Source organism: Bactrocera dorsalis, chromosome 6 (assembly GCF_023373825.1).
Source record: "Bactrocera dorsalis isolate Fly_Bdor chromosome 6, ASM2337382v1, whole genome shotgun sequence".
NCBI lineage: Eukaryota > Metazoa > Arthropoda > Insecta > Diptera > Tephritidae > Bactrocera > Bactrocera dorsalis.
This window is the reverse complement of record NC_064308.1, coordinates 21,848,067-21,867,707: the sequence shown is the minus strand read 5'-3', so window position 1 is coordinate 21,867,707 and position 19,641 is coordinate 21,848,067. Positions and strand designations below refer to the sequence as shown.

The window sequence follows — 19,641 nt, the reverse complement described above, 5'->3', positions numbered from 1 at the left end:
GGCCCGGGATGTTTAAATTAGTTAAGCATCCGCCCACTCTACCCGGAAAAACTGGCGCACCTTAATAAACCAGCGCAATTCACCACAGGATGCTACTGCAACGCAATACGAATAACTCACCACATCTATACCAACCTAATCAAAAAGGATGGACAACAAGATAGAAGCACAATTCGTTCTAAACAATTGGTCTGCACGACATTCGCTTCTACACTGCGCCGCGTCGACACCGTTCAACATATTATACAATTCACCCATAAACATTCGCTTTATCCGTGCGAACATACGCGGCGCCACGAAAATCTCTCCTGCGATCCCCCAGCGGTCCGGTATGCAGCTTACGTCCACCCCGCTCCGCACAGTATGTAGTTGGTCGTCGTTCAAATATAATTTATTAATTTTATAAATTTAAGTACATTAAATGATTGTAATCCCATTAAAGTACATTAAATAATTTTACATTTTAAACGTCAGCCTTTTTAATAAACAAATGTTAAAGTGGTTAATACTTTTGTGCCCAAATTAAGAGCAGTAGTAACGACATTTATGAGCCTTCTGAGAATACAAGTGATAGTGAAGATGAAGTCATCTCCGAACCTGAAGACGTCTCCGAATCTGATAAAAATGACGCAGATTTTCAAGCAACAACGTCAAATGAGAATGATGATTTGTGGACAGAAGTTTAACACAATCCTGAATTATTTCTTTTCGAAGAAAATATTGGTGTGAAATTAGATACATCAAATTTTTACAATAAAAAGGCTGGTGAATTTATTTTTTTCGGATGAGTTTCTTGCATTACTGGTAGAACAAACTAATTTATATGCTGCGCAAGAAATTGCAACATTGGAAAATGGGAATCAAAATGCTATAAAAAAATCTAAAAGGATATCGAATTGGCAATACGTAAGTGCTACAGAGATGAAAGTTTTTATTGCACTTTTATTGCAAATGGGACCTTGTACTTTTCCAACAATAGAACAATACTGGACCACAAACAAGCTATATAATGTAAACTTTTGCGATTATAGCCGAGTTAACAACCGCGCGCCAGTCGTTTCTTCTTTTCGCTACGTGGCGCCAATTGGATATTCCAAGCGAAGCCAGGTCCTTCTCCACTTGGTCCTTCCAACGGAGTGGAGGTCTTCCTCTTCCTCTGCTTCCCCTGGCGGGTACTGCGTCGAATACTTTCAGAGCTGGAGTGTTTTCATCCATCCGGACAACATGACCTAGCCAGCGTAGCCGCTGTCTTTTAATTCGCTGAACTATGTCAATGTCGTCGTATATCTTGTACAGCTCATCGTTCCATCGAATGCGATATTCGCCGCGGCCAACGCGCAAAGGACCATAAATCTTTCGCAGAATTTTTCTCTCGAAAACTCGCAACGTCGACTCATCCGCTGTTGACATCGTCCAAGCCTCTGCACCATATAGCAGGACGGGAATTATGAGAGACTTATAGAGTTTGGTTTTTGTCTGTCGAGAGAGGACTTTGCTTCTCAATTGCCTACTCAGTCCGAAGTAGCGCCTGTTGGCAAGAGTTATCCTGCGTTGGATTTCTAGGCTGACATTGTTGGTGGTGTTTACGCTGGTTCCAAGATAGACGAAATTATCTACAACTTCAAAGTTATGACTGTCAACAGTGACGTGGGAGCCAAGTCGCGAGTGCGACGACTGTTTGTTTGATGACAGGAGATATTTCGTCTTGCCCTCGTTCACTGCCAGACCCATTCGTTTTGCTTCCTTGTCCAGCCTGGAGAAAGCAGAACTAACGGCGCGGGTGTTGAGGCCGATGATATCAATATCATCGGCATACGCCAGCAGCTGTACACTCTTATAGAAGATTGTACCTGCTCGATTAAGTTCTGCAGCTCGAACTATTTTCTCCAGCAGCAGATTGAAAAAGTCGCACGATAGGGAGTCGCCTTGTCTGAAACCTCGTTTGGTATCGAACGGCTCGGAGAGGTTCTTCCCGATCCTGACGGAGCTTTTGGTGCCGCTCAACGTCAGTTTACACAGCCGTATCAGTTTTGCGGGGATACCAAATTCAGACATCGCGGCATAAAGGCAGCTCCTTTTCGTGCTGTCGAAAGCAGCTTTGAAATCGACGAAGAGGTGGTGTGTGTCGATTCTCCTTTCACGGGTCTTTTCCAAGATTTGGCGCATGGTGAATATCTGGTCGGTTGTTGATTTACCAGGTCTGAAGCCACACTGATAAGGTCCAATCAGTTTGTTGACGGTGGGCTTTAATCTTTCACACAATACGCTCGATAGAACCTTATATGCGATGTTGAGGAGGCTAATCCCACGGTAGTTGGCGCAGATTGTGGGGTCTCCTTTTTTATGGATTGGGCATAGCACACTTAAATTCCAGTCGTTGGGCATGCTTTCGTCCGACCATATTTTACAAAGAAGCTGATGCATGCTCCTTATCAGTTCTTCGCCGCCGTGTTTGAATAGCTCGGCCGGCAATCCATCGGCCCCTGCCGCTTTGTTGTACTTCAGGCGGGTGATTGCTATTCGAACTTCTTCATGGTCGGGTAATGGAACGTCTGCTCCATCGTCATCGATTGGGGAATCGGGTTCGCCTTCTCCCGGTGTTGTGCTTTCACTGCCATTCAGCAGGCTGGAGAAGTGTTCCCTCCATAATTTAAGTATGCTCTGGGCATCAGTAACTAGATCACCTTTGGGGGTTCTACAAGAGTATGCTCCGGTCTTGAAACCTTCTGTAAGCCGCCGCATCTTTTCGTAGAATTTTCGAGCATTACCCCTGTCGGCCAGCTTATCGAGCTGTTCGTACTCACGCATTTCGGCCTCTTTCTTCTTCTGTCTGCAAATGCGTCTCGCTTCCCTCTTCAACTCTCGGTATCTATCCCATCCCGCACGTGTTGTGGTCGATCGTAACGTTGCGAGGTAGGCAGCCTGTTTTCTCTCCGCTGCGACACGGCACTCCTCGTCGTACCAGCTGTTCTTTTGCACTTTCCGAAAACCAATGGTTTCGGTTGCAGCTGTACGTAAGGAGTTTGAAATGCCGTCCCACAGTTCCCTTATACCGAATTGTTGATGAGTGCTCTCAGAGAGCAGGAGTGCAAGCCGAGTAGAAAAACGTTCGGCTGTCTGTTGTGATTGCAGCTTCTCGACGTCGAACCTTCCTTGTGTTTGTTGACGTGCGTTTTTTGCTGCACAGAGGCGGGTGCGAATTTTGGCTGCAACAATATAGTGGTCCGAGTCGATGTTAGGACCTCGGAGCGCACGCACATCTAAAACACTGGAGACGTGTCTTCCGTCTATCACAACATGATCGATCTGGTTGGTGGTTTTTCGATCCGGAGACAGCCAGGTAGCTTGATGTATCTTCTTGTGCTGGAATCTAGTACTACAGATAACCATATTTCGGGCCCCGGCGAAGTCGTTGGTCAAAGACCGGTCAAAGACCGGAAGTCGTGAGCTGCTTGAGTCATATGCAAAAGAATCGTTTCTGGCCACTCCCAAGTGAATGGCGATCAGAGAACTTTCCTCACTTGCGTGAGCTTCTACACATGACTCCATCTACCGACAGATTATACAAGGTGAGACCAATCCTAAATCATTTCAACGATGTTATGTGTGTAAACTATGTACCAAGTAAAAATATTTGTATTGACGAATCCATGATGCTATGGCGGGGAAGATTGCTTTTCCGCCAATACATAAAAAATAAAAAACACAAATATGGTGTCAAACTATATGAACCATGGTGAGTCCGACGGTCTTGTAATAAAAATAAAAATTTACAGGGGAAAATATGAGGGAACTACATTTACTTGAGATCTCGATAAAGGCTACGCGCTTTACATGGATAATTTTTATAATTCAGTTAGTCTTACAAAACTGTTATATACACGAAAAACTTATGTGTGTGGAACCCTACGAAGTAACAGAAAAGGTAAATCGTAAACTAAAAAAAGGGGAGTGTTTTGAGCAGACAAATAATCCTGTTACTGTATGCAAATGGAAAGACAAACGAGAAGTCCTTTCCATTTCAAACATGCATGCTATTGAAATGGTCGAGGTGCCCAATCGCAATGGAACAATTTCTATGAAACCGAATATAATTCGAGATTACAATAATGGAATGCCTGGCATTGACCGATCAGATCAAATGATTTCGTACTACTCATCTCTAACAAAGACTATTAGATGGCACAAAAAGGTTTCACTTCGTATTATAGAGATATACATATATACAAAATGCTCACAGAATTTACCAAAAACTAACTTCATCTAAAATAAAACTGATAAAGTTCAGAGAAGAATTCGTCTTGGCGTTGAATGAAGATTTTCAACCACTTAAAAAAAAAATACATCTAAAGAGCTCAATTATTTAGAGTGTTTACCACCAACGGAAAAAAACAGCGTCCGACAAAGCTATGTTGCGTGTGTACCCAAGAAAAAAACGTCGAGAAACGCGTTACTTCTGTCCAGCCTGTCCAGAGAAGCCAGCCCTTTGTGTCGAAAATTGTTTTAAAAACTACCACAAACAATAATATATTGCTTTATTTATTGTATTAGAGTAAACTTTTCCATTATATTGAATGAATTTTTCCATAATTTTTTTTTTATAAAAAAAAAGCTCACGGAAGACAAACCCAAAATTTTTTTTTTCCCAGAAGCCATTTATCGATACTAACACTATTATAATACGGTTTTACTCGTAGCTACACAAAAAGTGGTAGTTTTAGGTAGTACGAGATAACTCGTAGTTGGCTTCCTGGAAGGGAAGTTGTTTTAATATACCATAAAATCTTAAAAAATGATTTCAGTAATTTCGCCATATATTAAAAGTTCAATAGGGGTATTCTCTTGCTCTTGCAAGATTGCAGATTGCAAAAATACTACACCGAAATATACAAGGGCACGAGAGCACCCATTGCAGAATCTAGTGATATATGAGCGACTGATTCAGTCAATTTATTGTAAATGACTATTGTGCATGGCTATTATGAATTGGCGCACCTTCTGCATACATTTTTAACAAAGAAAACTGTAACAAAACTTTATAATTTATATAGAAATTATAAAATATAATTAAAATTTACCTTTCTCAACAATTTAACGACGTAATATGTCTTTATGTAAATTGGCAACTACAACAGGGTTGCAATTTTATTTTTGCGTGACATTGCACGCTAATATACATGGGTTTTGGTCTAACATATTTCACAGCCCTTGCAAATATTTTTCTGCGTGTGTTTGTTGTTGTGCCGTTGTAAATCTGCAATGTTTGCACCGTGCACCGGGTTTTGCAAGAGCAAGAGAATACCCCTAATATATAACAATTTGCAATATAATAATTGTTGGGTGTTTTAATTTAAAATGCCCAAAAATTCTTATTTTGTTCGATCTGGCCATAACGGAAAATGTTATAAAAAACGCTTATTTTGACGCGCTCTCACACTGGAATAAGTTGTGCATCCCATTATTCCTGGTTGGCAGTCAACGTGTTAAGTATCTCTCCTAATTATTTCGACCAGAATTGTTGTTAGTATTTTATTTTTATATACTAGGTACAATGTAAGATAATAAAAAAAAAATATTAAAATGCCACATAAAAAAGAAATTTGTCATTTTAATTTTTCCCTAAAACTAAAATTATCATAAAATATAGAAAACAAAACTTTGTAGCACTGAAGAAGCGATTATATCATTTTAATGAAGAATAGCATACTTTCCTTCTTCAATTTAACTTGATAACTTTGTTGTTACTTTCACCCCAAAACTTTTTGAAACAGAGCAGAAGCGAGCACAGAAATGACCAATCAAATAAATTTTGTATCAAAGTTCTAAAGTCCTGAATTACTCTAAAAGCGAGCACCATTAAAGTCCCATACACGATACACAAGTGCGTTCGATCGGTATGTGTGCGCATGCGGTTTACTCATGTATGGGCTTGTGCGCGTACCGATCCATGTTCGCGAAAATGCTTGATTTTTTACGATCGGTGCGCGCACATGTGTGTCGCGTATGGCGTTGTGTGCGCACAAAATCTCATTTCTCTCGTGTCGCCGAACAGTGAAGACCGCGGACGAATAATGGCAAGTGTTAAGGGGGGAGCCTGCTTTAGAGGCTTCAAAAATCGATTTTTTTGAGGATTTTTTTTGGGAGGGAAAGAAATAATTGATTCAAGTTAAATTTCTAGGCTTTATAGTTATATATTTGAACATCTTTCACAAATTTTTTGGATACGAAATCTTTGATATTCTGCCTTTGGAAAGCAATTTCCCGATGCGTCTCGCATGTGCATTTTTCGGACGGCGGGCATGCAGGTCGCAATTTCTATCGCCAACAAAAAAAATTCAAAGAGATTCATATTTTTTATAATTTATCCTCTAGTTAAACAAAGAAAATTCAAAAAAAAGTGTAAAATTTTAAATTTTGTTATTTAAAAAAAAGTGTTTTGACCAAAAAAGTTGGTTCAATCTTGTCTTCTCTTATTTTTTTTTAGTCTTAATAGAAGATAATTTTATGGCAATGATAATAAACTTTGCTCGAAATCCATACGACGTTTAGTTTTTTTCTATCCTGCCAGCCAATTAATAATAATCGTAAAAATGAAAAATTCGCGCTTCAAAGTATTCGCTTTTTGCCCAAGCCCTCACATATCTGTTAGACGCTCAGTCACTATTTCCTTTCTAATATTTCGAATTCCAATCTATAACTTTGGGGAAATTTTGTTAGATAATTTTTAAAGAGAATTAAACAAAAAATCGATTGTTTGAAGCTTCTAAAGCAGGATCCCCACTTAATAAAGATTTCGTATCAGAATTTATTAATCTTATAAAAAATGAATTGGCAATTTGGCAAACGAATAGTGATAAATATAGAAGTAAAATTGAGAAAAATAAAAGTTGGAATAACTTATTAACGAATTATAAAAAAATCGATAAAAGTACTACATTGGAAATAAATTCGAAGAAATGTTCCGCTTGCCTGTCGCACATGTTCATTATGTGAAGAACGAACGCAAAATGGATTTTTGTGTCGTGTATGGGCGAAACGAATTCACACAGATCGAACGCACATGTGTGTCATGTATGGGCCTTATTACTGTACATACGCCATGCGATTTCGTAAAGACTTGTCAAGTAACAAATTCCGGTAGAAAAATATTGCCAACCTTTTGGTCACATAAATTGGCAGAAAGTTGAGTAATGCTGTTGAGAGTGCATATGCAGCGTAATGAATTTTTCATATCGCCCTCTTGCTGAAAGTTTGTTTCGTAAAGTAATTTGTGTCGTAAATGTTCAAAAGAAGTTATTAGGAGTAATATTTGACCGAAAGTAATTTGTGCCATAAATGTTGAAAAGAAGTTATCAGGAGTAATATTTTGTGTATTATAATAGAGTTTTTTAAGAATTTGTGATATATGTTGAAATGGTTTACAATATAAATAATAGAGTGTTCGCATATGTAAAGATGTAATAAGTAAAATAACATGGCAAGTGTTTGTGGATGTGTGCTTTGGGCTAAGAGAGTAGGTCATGTGGAGAAACGAATAAGCGTATTTAAGAAATATCAATGAAAGCAATTATGTATATCGATACATGCCGGCATCGTCTTAATTCGATTTATGGGCAAATTATAGAATAGCATCCCCCGATTTCGCGGTTAAAATGGGTGTGAGGAAAGAGGAGGTCCTCTAGATTAAGAAAATATGTACATATGTATATATAATTGCCGCTGCCTTATGGTTTTTGAGATATTTTCATTTATAGTTCAAAAATTCAACGGGTTGGGTTTAGTATCGCGCCGGTTAATTTTGGCTCACTGTACCTAAACGAGAGAACCAAATTGAAAATTTTAAACACGCATGTATGCCTAAATTATCGAACTTTATTTTAAAACGTATTTTATAAAAATCGGTTCTCAAATTTTTCCAAAAATTCACTTTAAAAAATGCTATTTTTATGCAAATTTCTCAATACAGTAGAATCCCGATTATCCGATTATCCGGACTTATTCGTCTCGGCTCTAATTGTCAATCGGATCCCATACAGTCGTTACAACTGAAACGCATCAGGGACTTGGCCGGAATGAAACGATGTGATTCTTTACGTCAAAGACCAATAACAAGTTATTTCCAACCAAAATTTTGAATTACATAGGCATTATGAATACATTATGGGAGAATGTTTAGTTAAGTATCCCATTTTGAAGAGGTTTTGCGCAAAGGGGGAGGGGCGCGATTTTTTATTCCAAATTTTCATTATATTTTCAGTATAATATATTTTCATTATATTTTCAGTATAATATATTTACATTATATTACATCGCGCGATTTTTTATTCCAAATTTTCGTTATATGGACGTAATATATTGCCCACTTTTCAGAGAGCTAAATAACGTATTTTATTTACCTGATTGGTTATTTGACATCATTATAGAGTTATTTTATTTATTTATATTACAAATTTTCAATTGCGAAAACACGTTTAAATTAAGGCACGCGAATATAGTATAATAAAAATTTGAATTCCATTGAAATCAATATACCGTTACTACAGAATTAACCCAACCAACATTTTTTCAATAATACTAACGTATTATTCCATTATTAAAATATATAGCATAACCTTAATTGAGTGTGGCCCTAAGGATCCACCACCCCACCCCACCCCACCCCTTTTCACATGTGTTAATACTTACAACCATCGATCCGAAAAGAGTCCTATGTAAAGTAACCTAAATATATATAAGACCTACCATTTTGATTCGTTGGGTTATTATTGTCTTCCTTTTGTGCTTATTTTCTTCGTCGTTTGACAGTTCATATTCAGTAATTTTGCTTACATTTCAAGGAACAGTATAAGACGTAATTGAAAGCTGTTTTATTTATTAAATTGTACATAAAATTGCAACTTAAAATTCATAATTTATCATTAATTCAATTAAATATATTTCAAAGAATGTGTGTGTGTTAAATTTTTCGCAAGCAGTGCAACAAAAACTTCAAAAGAAGAGAGCCATTTTTTGAGAAGATGTGAAAATGTGCGTTTTTTGCTTACTTATATCTAAAAAACAAATTAACATTTAACAATAAATTTACATTTAAATAAAAGTTTAATTCATTGGCTATCCGTGCTATATAAATTTAAAAAAATCCGTGCACGCATTTAAGAGAAATAAGCAGCGAAAATGAGATACTTAACTAAACCCAACCCAATAAAACTTTATTATATGTAATTTAAATATTGTTTGATTTGCTTTGAAATCGATTATCCGGATTTTCGATTATACGGAACACCCCTGGTTTGTTTTGATCCGGATAATCGGGATTCTACTGTATATGTTAAGTGTATTTTCATCTGTTGTGCATTGTACCAAACCAATTATGGATACATTTTCACGCACATATATTACTTATGAATTATAAAAACCACTAGGGGTCGGCTTTAGTATACCATCCCACGATTTCAGGGTTAAAAGTGGTATGGTTGGATAGAGCTGCTGCTCCAGATTACGAAAATATATAATTGTTGCCGCCGCAAACTTATAGTTTTAGAGATATTTGCATTTAAAGTTGAAAATTTTGCAAAATTTGTCTTACAATTTCTCGATTTCTAGTAATTATTTATTTCATATTATGCAGTTTTTATACACTTATACTTCATTACATTGTTTATACATATTTATTTTTCAGTAATAATTTAGTTATTTGTTTAAAATAAGCATTTTATATTTTACACAATTTTCATTTTGACAAATAATAAGTGTTGCCAAAATTACACATTTATCAAACGAATTAAAATGAATCAAAATGAATAAACAATAAGATTATACCCCAAATACATAAATCATTGCCCCTTTTCTTCATACATCATGATTTTTGATTGGGCAGGGCGCCAACGCCAAAAAGGAGTTTTACTCAAAAAAATACCTGGCACACCCCGGTGTTGGATCGGCCACGGTTATTTTTTTTTAAGCGCGGCCGAAGGCCGCCAACGCAAAAAGGAGTTTTACTCTAAAAAAAAATCCGACACACCCCGGTGTTGGATCGGCCAGGGTTATTTTTTTTGAAGTGCGGCCAAAGGCCGCCAACGCAAAAAGGACTTTTACTCAAAAAAACCTGACATACCCCGGTGTTGGATCGGCCAGGGTTATTTTTTTCGAAGCGCGGCCGAAGGCCGCCTGTGCAGAAATAAGTGGAACGCGAATGGACTAATGTTTACCCTGTTTTACCTTTGTTGTATTGCAAATAATCATTATGATCCTTTTATTAAATTATTAGATTAAACATACTTATAAGCCTTAAAACTTTCTTTATTACAATGGAAAATTTATTTCAGATGGTATTTGTTTTCTGCGTGTGAGTTTTTATATCCATTCTTATTCATTTGATAAATGTGTAATTATGGCAACACTTAATATCTGTAAACACGGAATACTTTTGTTATTGTGCATGGAATGAAAATTGTGTAAAATATAAAATGCTTATTTTAAATAAATAACTAAATAATTACTGAAAAATAAATATGTATAAACAATATAATGAAGTATAAGTGTATAAAAACTGCATAATATGAGATAAATAATTACTAGAAATCGAGAAATTGTAAAATAAATTTTGCAAAATTTTCAACTTTAAATGCAAATATCTCTAAAACTATAAGTTTGCGGCGGCAACAATTATATATTTTCGTAATCTGGAGCAGCAGCTCTATCCAACCATACCACTTTTAACCCTGAAATCGTGGGATGGTATACTAAAGCCGACCCGAAATTAATATACAGAAGCGTTATAGTAAAGTGTTAGTAAGTGAAAAGTGCATAATATAAGTGAAAAAGTTATTCACAATATACAAATTCTTCTTCTTCTTCTTCACTGGCGTAGACACCGCTTACGCGATTATAGCCGAGTCAACAACAGCGCGCCAATCGTTTCTTCTCTTCGCTACGTGGCGCCAATTGGATATTCCAAGCGAGGCCAGGTCCTTCTCCACTTGGTCCTTCCACCGGAGTGGAGGTCTTCCTCTTCCTCTGCTTCCCGCGGCGGGTACTGCGTCGAATACTTTCAGAGCTGGAGTGTTTTCATCCATCCGGACAACATGACCTAGCCAGCGTAGCCGCTGTCTTTTAATTCGCAGGACTATGTCAATGTCGTCGTATATCTCGTACAGCTCATCGTTCCATCGGATGCGGTATTCGCCGTGGCCAACGCGCAAAGGACCATAAATCTTCCGCAGAACTTTTCTCTCGAAAACTCGCAACGTCGACTCATCAGTTGTTGTCATCGTCCAAGCCTCTGCACCATATAGCAGGACGGGAATTATGAGCGACTTATAGAGTTTGGTTTTTGTTCGTCGAGAGAGGACTTTACTTTTCAATTGCCTACTCAGTCCGAAGTAGCACCTGTTGGCAAGAGTAATCCTGCGTTGGATTTCTAGGCTGACATTGTTGGTGGTGTTAATGCTGGTTCCTAAATAGACGAAATATACAAATTATCAATGTAAAAGTTGTCAATTTTTCAACTTTAAATGCAAATATCTTTAAAATTATAAGTCAGAGGCAACTATATATATGTATTTTCGTGATCTGGAGAACGCCACCTTTCCAGTGATACTCATTTTATTCCCGAAATCCGGGGATGCTATTCTAAATCCCAGCCCACTTCACTGCAATATTTGTACATATTTATTTTATATTTATTACTTAGATATTTGTTTAAAATAAGCATTTTATATTTACATAAATTTCACTACATGCACAATAACATAAGTGTTCCGTGTTGTCAAATAATAAGTGTTACCATATACCAAACGATTGAAAACGGCACAATTCCGATTTCTTTGGCGCTGCGATTTGAAGGTACCGTTGATCGTCGACTAAAATACAAACCAATGTATCATCAAAAATAAATGGAAATCGCTGACAGATATAATAATCAAAATTTATCCATTTTATTACGAAAATCAGAATATTGGATATAAAGTGGTTATATTTTTTGGTTATTATGCACTCATATTGAAATAAAATTTGAGTTTTCGTTATAAAATGGATAAATTTTGATTATTATATCTGTCAGCGATTTCCATTTATTTTTGATGATACATTGGTTTGTATTTTAGGCGACGATATATATATTATTATATTTAAAATATTAGTTTTGGGTATGAAGTGGTTATATTTTTTGGTTATCATGTACTCATATTGAAACAAAATTTGAGTTTTGGATATAAAGTAGTTATATTTTTTGGTTATTATGCACTCAAACTCACATTTTAAATATAATAATATATATATATTGTCACCTAAAATACAAACCAAATTCTTCTTTACTGGCGTAGACACCGCTTACGCGATTATAGCCGAGTCAACAACAGCGCGCCAGTCGTTTCTTCTCTTCGCTACGTGGCGCCAATTGGATATTCCAAGCGAGGCCAGGTCCTTCTCCACTTGGTCCTTCCACCGGAGTGGAGGTCTTCCTCTTCCTCTGCTTCCCGCGGCGGGTACTGCGTCGAATACTTTCAGAGCTGGAGTGTTTTCATCCATCCGGACAACATGACCTAGCCAGCGTAGCCGCTGTCTTTTAATTCGCTGAACTATGTCAATGTCGTCGTATATCTCGTACAGCTCATCGTTCCATCGAATGCGATATTCGCCGTGGCCAACGCGCAAAGGACCATAAATCTTTCGCAGAACTTTTCTCTCGAAAACTCGCAACGTCGACTCATCGGTTGTTGTCATCGTCCAAGCCTCTGCACCATATAGCAGGACGGGAATTATGAGCGTCTTATAGAGTTTGGTTTTTGTTCGTCGAGAGAGGACTTTACTTTTCAATTGCCTACTCAGTCCGAAGTAGCACCTGTTGGCAAGAGTAATCCTGCGTTGGATTTCAAGGCTGACATTGTTGGTGGTGTTAACGCTGGTTCCTAAATAGACGAAATTATCTACAACTTCAAAGTTATGACTGTCAACAGTGACGTGGGGGCCAAGTCGCGAGTGCGACGACTGTTTGTTTGATGACAGGAGATATTTCGTCTTGCCCTCGTTCACCGCCAGACCCATTTGCGTTGCTTCCTTGTTCAGTCTGGAGAAAGCAGAACTAACGGCGCGGGTGTTGAGACCGATGATATCAATATCATCGGCATACGCCAGCAGCTGTACACTCTTATAAAAGATTGTACCTGCTCGGTTCAGTTCTGCAGCTCTAATAATTTTCTCCAGCAGCAGATTGAAAAAGTCGCACGATAGGGAGTCGCCTTGTCTGAAACCTCGTTTGGTATCGAACGGCTCGGAGAGGTCCTTCCCGATCCTGACGGAGCTTTTCGTGTTGCTCAACGTCAGTTTACACAGCCGTATTAGTTTTGCGGGGATACCAAATTCAGACATCGCGGCATAAAGGCAGCTCCTTTTCGTGCTGTCGAAAGCAGCTTTGAAATCGACGAATAGGTGGTGAGTGTCGATTCTCCTTTCACGGGTCTTTTCCAAGATTTGGCGCATGGTGAATATCTGGTCGGTTGTTGATTTACCAGGTCTGAAGCCACACTGATAAGGTCCAATCAGTTTGTTGACGGTGGGCTTTAATCTTTCACACAATACGCTCGATAGAACCTTGTATGCGATGTTGAGGAGGCTTATCCCACGGTAGTTGGCGCAGATTGTGGGGTCTCCTTTTTTATGGATTGGGCATAGCACACTTAAATTCCAATCGTTGGGCATGCTTTCATCCGACCATATTTTGCAAAGAAGCTGATGCATGCTCCTTATCAGTTCTTCGCCGCCGTGTTTGAATAGCTCGGCCGGCAATCCGTCGGCCCCTGCCGCTTTGTTGTTTTTCAGGCGGGCAATTGCTATTCGAACTTCTTCCTGGTCGGGCAATGGAACGTCTGCTCCATCGTCATCGATTGGGGAATCGGGTTCGTCTTCTCCTGGTGTTGTGCTTTCACTGCCATTCAGCAGGCTGGAGAAGTGTTCCCTCCATAATCTAAGTATGCTTTGGGCATCGGTGGCTAGATCACCTTTGGGGGTTCTACAGGAGTATGCTCCGGTCTTGAAACCTTCTGTAAGCCGCCGCATTTTCTCGTAGAATTTTCGAGCATTACCCCTGTCGGCCAGCTTATCAAGCTGTTCGTACTCACGCATTTCGGCCTCTTTTTTCTTCTGTCTGCAAATGCGTCTCGCTTCCCTCTTCAACTCTCGGTATCTGTCCCATCCCGCACGTGTTGTGGTCGATCGTAACGTTGCGAGGTGGGCAGCCTGTTTTCTCTCCGCTGCGACACGGCACTCCTCGTCGTACCAGCTGTTCTTTTGCACTTTCCGAAAACCAATGGTTTCGGTTGCAGCTGTACGTAAGGAGTTTGAAATGCCATCCCACAGTTCCCGTATACCAAGTTGTTGACGAGTGCTCTCAGAGAGCAGGAGTGCAAGCCGAGTAGAAAATCGTTCGGCTGTCTGTTGTGATTGCAGCTTCTCGACGTCGAACCTTCCTTGTGTTTGTTGGCGTGCGTTTTTTGCTGCACAGAGGCGGGTGCGAATTTTGGCTGCAACAATATAGTGGTCCGAGTCAATGTTAGGTCCTCGGAGCGCACGCACATCTAAAACACTGGAGATGTGTCTTCCGTCTATCACAACATGATCGATCTGGTTGGTGGTTTTTCGATCCGGAGACAGCCAGGTAGCTTGATGTATCTTCTTATGCTGGAATCTAGTACTACAGATAACCATATTTCGGGCCCCGGCGAAGTCGATCAGCCTCAACCCATTTGGGGATGTTTCCTCGTGGAGGCTGAATTTACCGACCGTAGTGCCAAAGATACCTTCTTTGCCCACCCTGGCGTTGAAGTCGCCAAGCACGATTTTGACATCGTGGCGGGGGCATCTCTCATAAGTGCGCTCCAAGCACTCATAAAAAGCATCTTTGGTCACATCGTCCTTCTCTTCCGTCGGGGCGTGGGCGCAAATCAGCGATATGTTGAAGAACCTCGCTTTGATGCGGATTGTGGCTAGACGTTCATTCTCCAGAGTGAATGATAGTACTCGGCGACGGAGTCTCTCTCCCACCACGAATCCAACACCAAACTTGCGCTCCTTTATATGGCCACTATAGTAAATGTCACAAGGACCTACTCGTTTCTGTCCTTGTCCCGTCCATCGCATTTCTTGGACGGCGGTGATGTCAGCCTTTATCTTTCCGAGGACATCTACCAGCTGGGCAGCGGCACCTTCCCAATTAAGGGACCGGACATTCCAGGTGCATGCCCTCAAATCATAGTCCTTATTTCGTTTGCCATGGTCGTCATCAAAAGGGGGGTCTCTCATCCGAGGCTGTGTGTTGTTTTTCATTGGGGGGAGGTTTTTACGTGACGGGTCCCAAACCCAGCGCACAACCCTATGCAGGGGATTTTTCGCCTTCTCACGTTAGCTCGCCTTCAAACGGATGTTCTTAGGCTACCCAGAGGATACTTGGTCAAAGACCGGAAGTCGTGAGCTGCTTGGGTCATATGTAAAAGAATCGTTTCTGGCCACTCCCAAGTGAATGGCGATCAGAGAACTTTCCTCACTTGCGTGAACTTCTACACATGACTCCATCCTCCGATCAGAGAACTTTCCTCACTTGCGTGAACTTCTACACATGACTCCATCCTCCAAACCAAATTATCATCAAAAATAAATGGAAATCGCTGATAGATATAATAACCAAAATTTACCATTTTATAACGAAAACTTAAATTTTGAGTGCATGATAACCATAAATTATAACCACTTTATACCGTAAAGCCAATATATTTTTTTTATTTTCAACGCAGAAAGGGGTACTACGCGAAAGTACTTCAGTCACCCCGGGTATTCGCTCGGCCAGGGTTATGACCGCGGCCGAAGGCCGCCAACGCAGGAAGGAGTACTACGCGAAAGTACTTCAGTCACCCCTGGTATTCGCTCGGCCAGGGTTATTTTTTTAGAGCGCCGCCGAAGGCCGCCAACGCAGAAAGGGGTACTACGCGAAAGTACTTCAGTCACCCCGGGTATTCGCTCGGCCAGGGTTATTTTTTTAGAGCGCGGCCGAAGGCCGCCAACGCAGAAAGATTTACTACGCGAGAGTACTTCGGTCACCCCGGGTATTCGCTGATGATTTTATTATAGTATAAAATTGTAATGTGTACATATATAAAAATGTTATATTACAATCATATTATACAATAGGTATTATCACACGATTTTACTTATCTGTGTTTATTAAATATAAATCACATATTATTCATATATGTATGTATGTATATAGAAAAGTGTTCACATATTCAATTTTAGCTCGAAAAATCTTCTTTATAGTTTTTTTTATAGTTAATAAAGAAAAAGGAATCACTCGAAAGTACAAACAAAGAAAACGCTGTGAAACGCTAAAAAAATCCTTCACTTTTGGTTTTTAAGGTGTGGCAATGCTGGTTTTCCTCGTAAATATAAACACTCTAAGCTTTTCAGCCATAAATTTGGTAAGTGATTTTAAATTACTAAATTTGGCTGAAAAATTACAAAATAAAAGTGAAAAGTGAACTTATTTCAATGTTAAGAGTGTATATTTAAATATAGTGAGTGAAAACGTGAAAATATTCTGTGAAACATGGAGAAATAACATGTGTTCTTAGGGCAAATTTTGAATTTTTAAACGTGAATATTTTTAAAAATATTTGCTATTTTTACATAATTTTTGGATATTCCTCCTCTAGAGAAGCCCCCCCATCCGTTCGGTTTTTTTTTCCCTCCGCCAAAGTAATCGGAATCGTGCCTTGAAAACAATAATAATAAATAAAAAAAAACTGAAATGCAGGAAAAAAATAAACCTGACCGATCCAACACCGGGTTGTGTCAGGTTTTGTTTTAAGTAAAACTCCTTTTTGCATTGCCTTCGGCCGCGCTTCAAAAAAATTAACTCTGGCCGATCCAACACCGTGGTGTGTCAGGTTTTTTTTTTGAGTAAAACTGCTTTTTGCGTTGGCGGCCTTCGGCCGCGCTTCAAAAGAATAACTCTGGTTGATCCAACACCGGGGTGTGTCAGGTTTTTTTTCGAGTAAAACTCCTTTTTGCGTTGGCGGCCTTCGGCCGCGCTTCATAAAAAATAACTGTCCGATCCAACACCGGGGTGTGTCAATTTTTTTTCGATTAAATTTTTTTTTTTTGCTTTTTACTCATGATATAGCAAGAAAAGGGATAATGAATTGGGGTATAAACCTATTTTTTTATTAATTTTTATTCGTTTGATAAATGTGTAATTATGGCAACAATTATTATCCGTCAACACGGAACACTTTTGTTATTGTGTTTGTGTAAAATATAAAATGCTTCTTTTAAGCAAATATTTAAATAATTACTGAAAAATAAGTATGTAGAAACAATGTAATGAAGTGTAAGTGTATAAAAAATTCATAATATGAAAGAAATAATTACTAGAAATCGAGAAATTGCAAGATAAAAGTTGCAAAATCTTTAACTTTAAATGCAAATACCTCGAAAACTATAAGTTTGCGGCGGCTAAAATTATATATACTCTTTATAGGAGCATCAGCTCTATCCAACCATACCACTTTTAACCCTAAAATGGTGGGATGGTATACTAAAGCCGACCCACAGATTAGTTTTCCGCATAGAATTCCTTTCTGCATTGGCGGCTGTTGTTGTTGTTGTTTTAACGGATATGCTAATCCCCATTAGGATGGCAAGGGTCATCTGTGTTGTCGTCGAGGTCATCTAACGGTAGGCCCAGGAAACGCGCTGTTTCGACGGGGTCGGACCAAAGGGAGGAAGGTGTTAGATGAGTTGGGTTTGTGGGGCATGCAAAGAGGTGGCCAGTGTCATGCGGAGACTCGTTGCATGCAGGACATATATTGGATATGTCGGGGTCGATTCTGGATAAGTAGGAGTTTAACCTGCTACAATACCCAGAACGAAGTTGCGCTAGGGTCACTCGCGTTTCTCGCGGCAACTGGAGCTCTTCATCTGCAATAGGTGGTGCTTTGACTCCAAGAACGCCATTCACGGGAAGGGAGTCGGTGAAGGTGTTAATGGCTCCACTGTGAATGGCGGTCAGTACCTGTCTGAAGTCTGTAGCGTCCGAAGTTCGGTCGGCGTACTGTACGACGTCGTCGACGTAGTCGAGGAATGACCTCTTGATGCTCCTAGGAGGCGGCTCCGCTCCAAGCAGATGGCTGCAAGGGTGATTCCTACGGAAACATCCCAGCAGGAACTGCCTGGAGAGGAGTTCATTATGCTCCTTTACAGGAAGCATGCGCGTCTCACTATGGAGGTGTTCGATGGGAGACATCAAGAGACATCCCGTCGTAGTCCGGAGTGCTGTGTTCTGGCAGGTCTGTAATTTCCTCATCTGCGTGCCACTGCATCCAGGCGACCATATCGGTCCTGCGTAGTTGAGGACCGGCCGGCCGATTGCCTTGTAAGTTGCCAACAACGTTTCTTTGTCTTTTCCCCATGTGCTGCCGGCTAGCGACTTGAGGATCTTGTTGCGGCTCTGTACTTTGGCGATAATCGCGGTCGTATGGGGAAAGAAAGAGCATAGACTATCAAAGGTTACGCCTAAAATTTTAGGGTTATTGACAGTCGGAATTTTGACGCCATCGACTGCAATATCAAGCTCAAGTCTATACTCCTGCGTCCAGTTTGTGAATATAGTCGCTGTGGATTTGGTGGGGGAAAGTTGGAGATTCCGTGCAGTGAGGAAACGAGAAAGGTCGGAGAGGTAGCTGTTCACTTTCGAACACATGCCATCGATTCCATTGCCCGACGTCAATATCGTGCTGTCATATGTGTAGGAGGTTATGGAGACCCCCTCTGGTGGTTGTGGGAGTTTCGAGATATAGAAGTTAAACAGTAGTGGGGAGAAGACACCACCCTGCGGAACCCCTGTTTAATTCTTCTCAGTTTAGATGTTTCGCCTCGAAATAGTACGGATGACTGGCGACCACTCAGGTAGTTCATGGTCCACCTCTTTAACCCTGGAGGAAGCGTTGTTTTTTCTATGTCCTGCAATAGCGTTGTGTGGTTGACTGTGTCAAAGGCTTTTGACAAGTCCAACGCTACGAGGATCGTTCTCTCACAGGGTGGCTTCTGGTTGAGGCCACGGACTATCTGGGTGTTTATGACGCTAAGTGCTGTGGTGGTGCTGTGCACTTTTCGGAATCCATGCTGGTGGCTGGCTAGGCTCAGGTGGTGAGTGAACGTCGGGAGTAGCAGAGCCTCAAGTGTCTTCACTACTGGGGAGAGGAGAGTTATCGGGCGATAAGATTCCCCTTTGTTGGCGGGTTTCCCAGGTTTCAGTAGTGGCACCACCCTTCCGATTTTCCACACATCGGGTATTTGAAGGGTGGTTAGTGACAAGTTGAGGACACTGGTGAGATAACCTACTCCCGCCGAGCCTAGATGCTTTAGCATTAGCATGTTGATTCCATCAGGGCCAATGGATTTGGATGATTTAGCTTTTGTGATGACACTCTGAACCTCCTCACCGGTGAAAGTAAGTGGCGCGCAGTTGTTTGGCATTTTGCGCAGCCGCCGGTTAACACATCTCTTAGCTTTGTCTACCGAAGGGTGCAGTGTAAACTGCCGGCTAAAATAGCTCGCGCACTTCTTCGGGTCCGAAGAGGCATGACCATTGAA

The 19,641-nt window shown here is 40.1% G+C and overlaps 1 protein-coding gene across 5 annotated transcripts in view; it reads left to right on the top strand.

Moving 5' to 3' along the window:
• Nucleotides 1-7,178: 7,178 nt before the first annotated feature.
• Nucleotides 7,179-19,641, top strand: part of LOC105226049 (polyamine-transporting ATPase 13A3) — a 155,906-nt gene continuing 143,443 nt past the window's right edge. The window contains exon 1 of one of the 5 annotated variants that reach the window (XM_049460144.1): nt 7,179-7,319. The gene's annotated coding sequence lies outside the window, so the exon portion shown is untranslated. Of the gene's footprint in view, nt 7,359-7,498; nt 7,514-19,641 lie in introns of those variants that run through there. The other 4 variants (XM_049460136.1, XM_049460135.1, XM_049460142.1 and 1 more) reach the window with 4 other exon arrangements.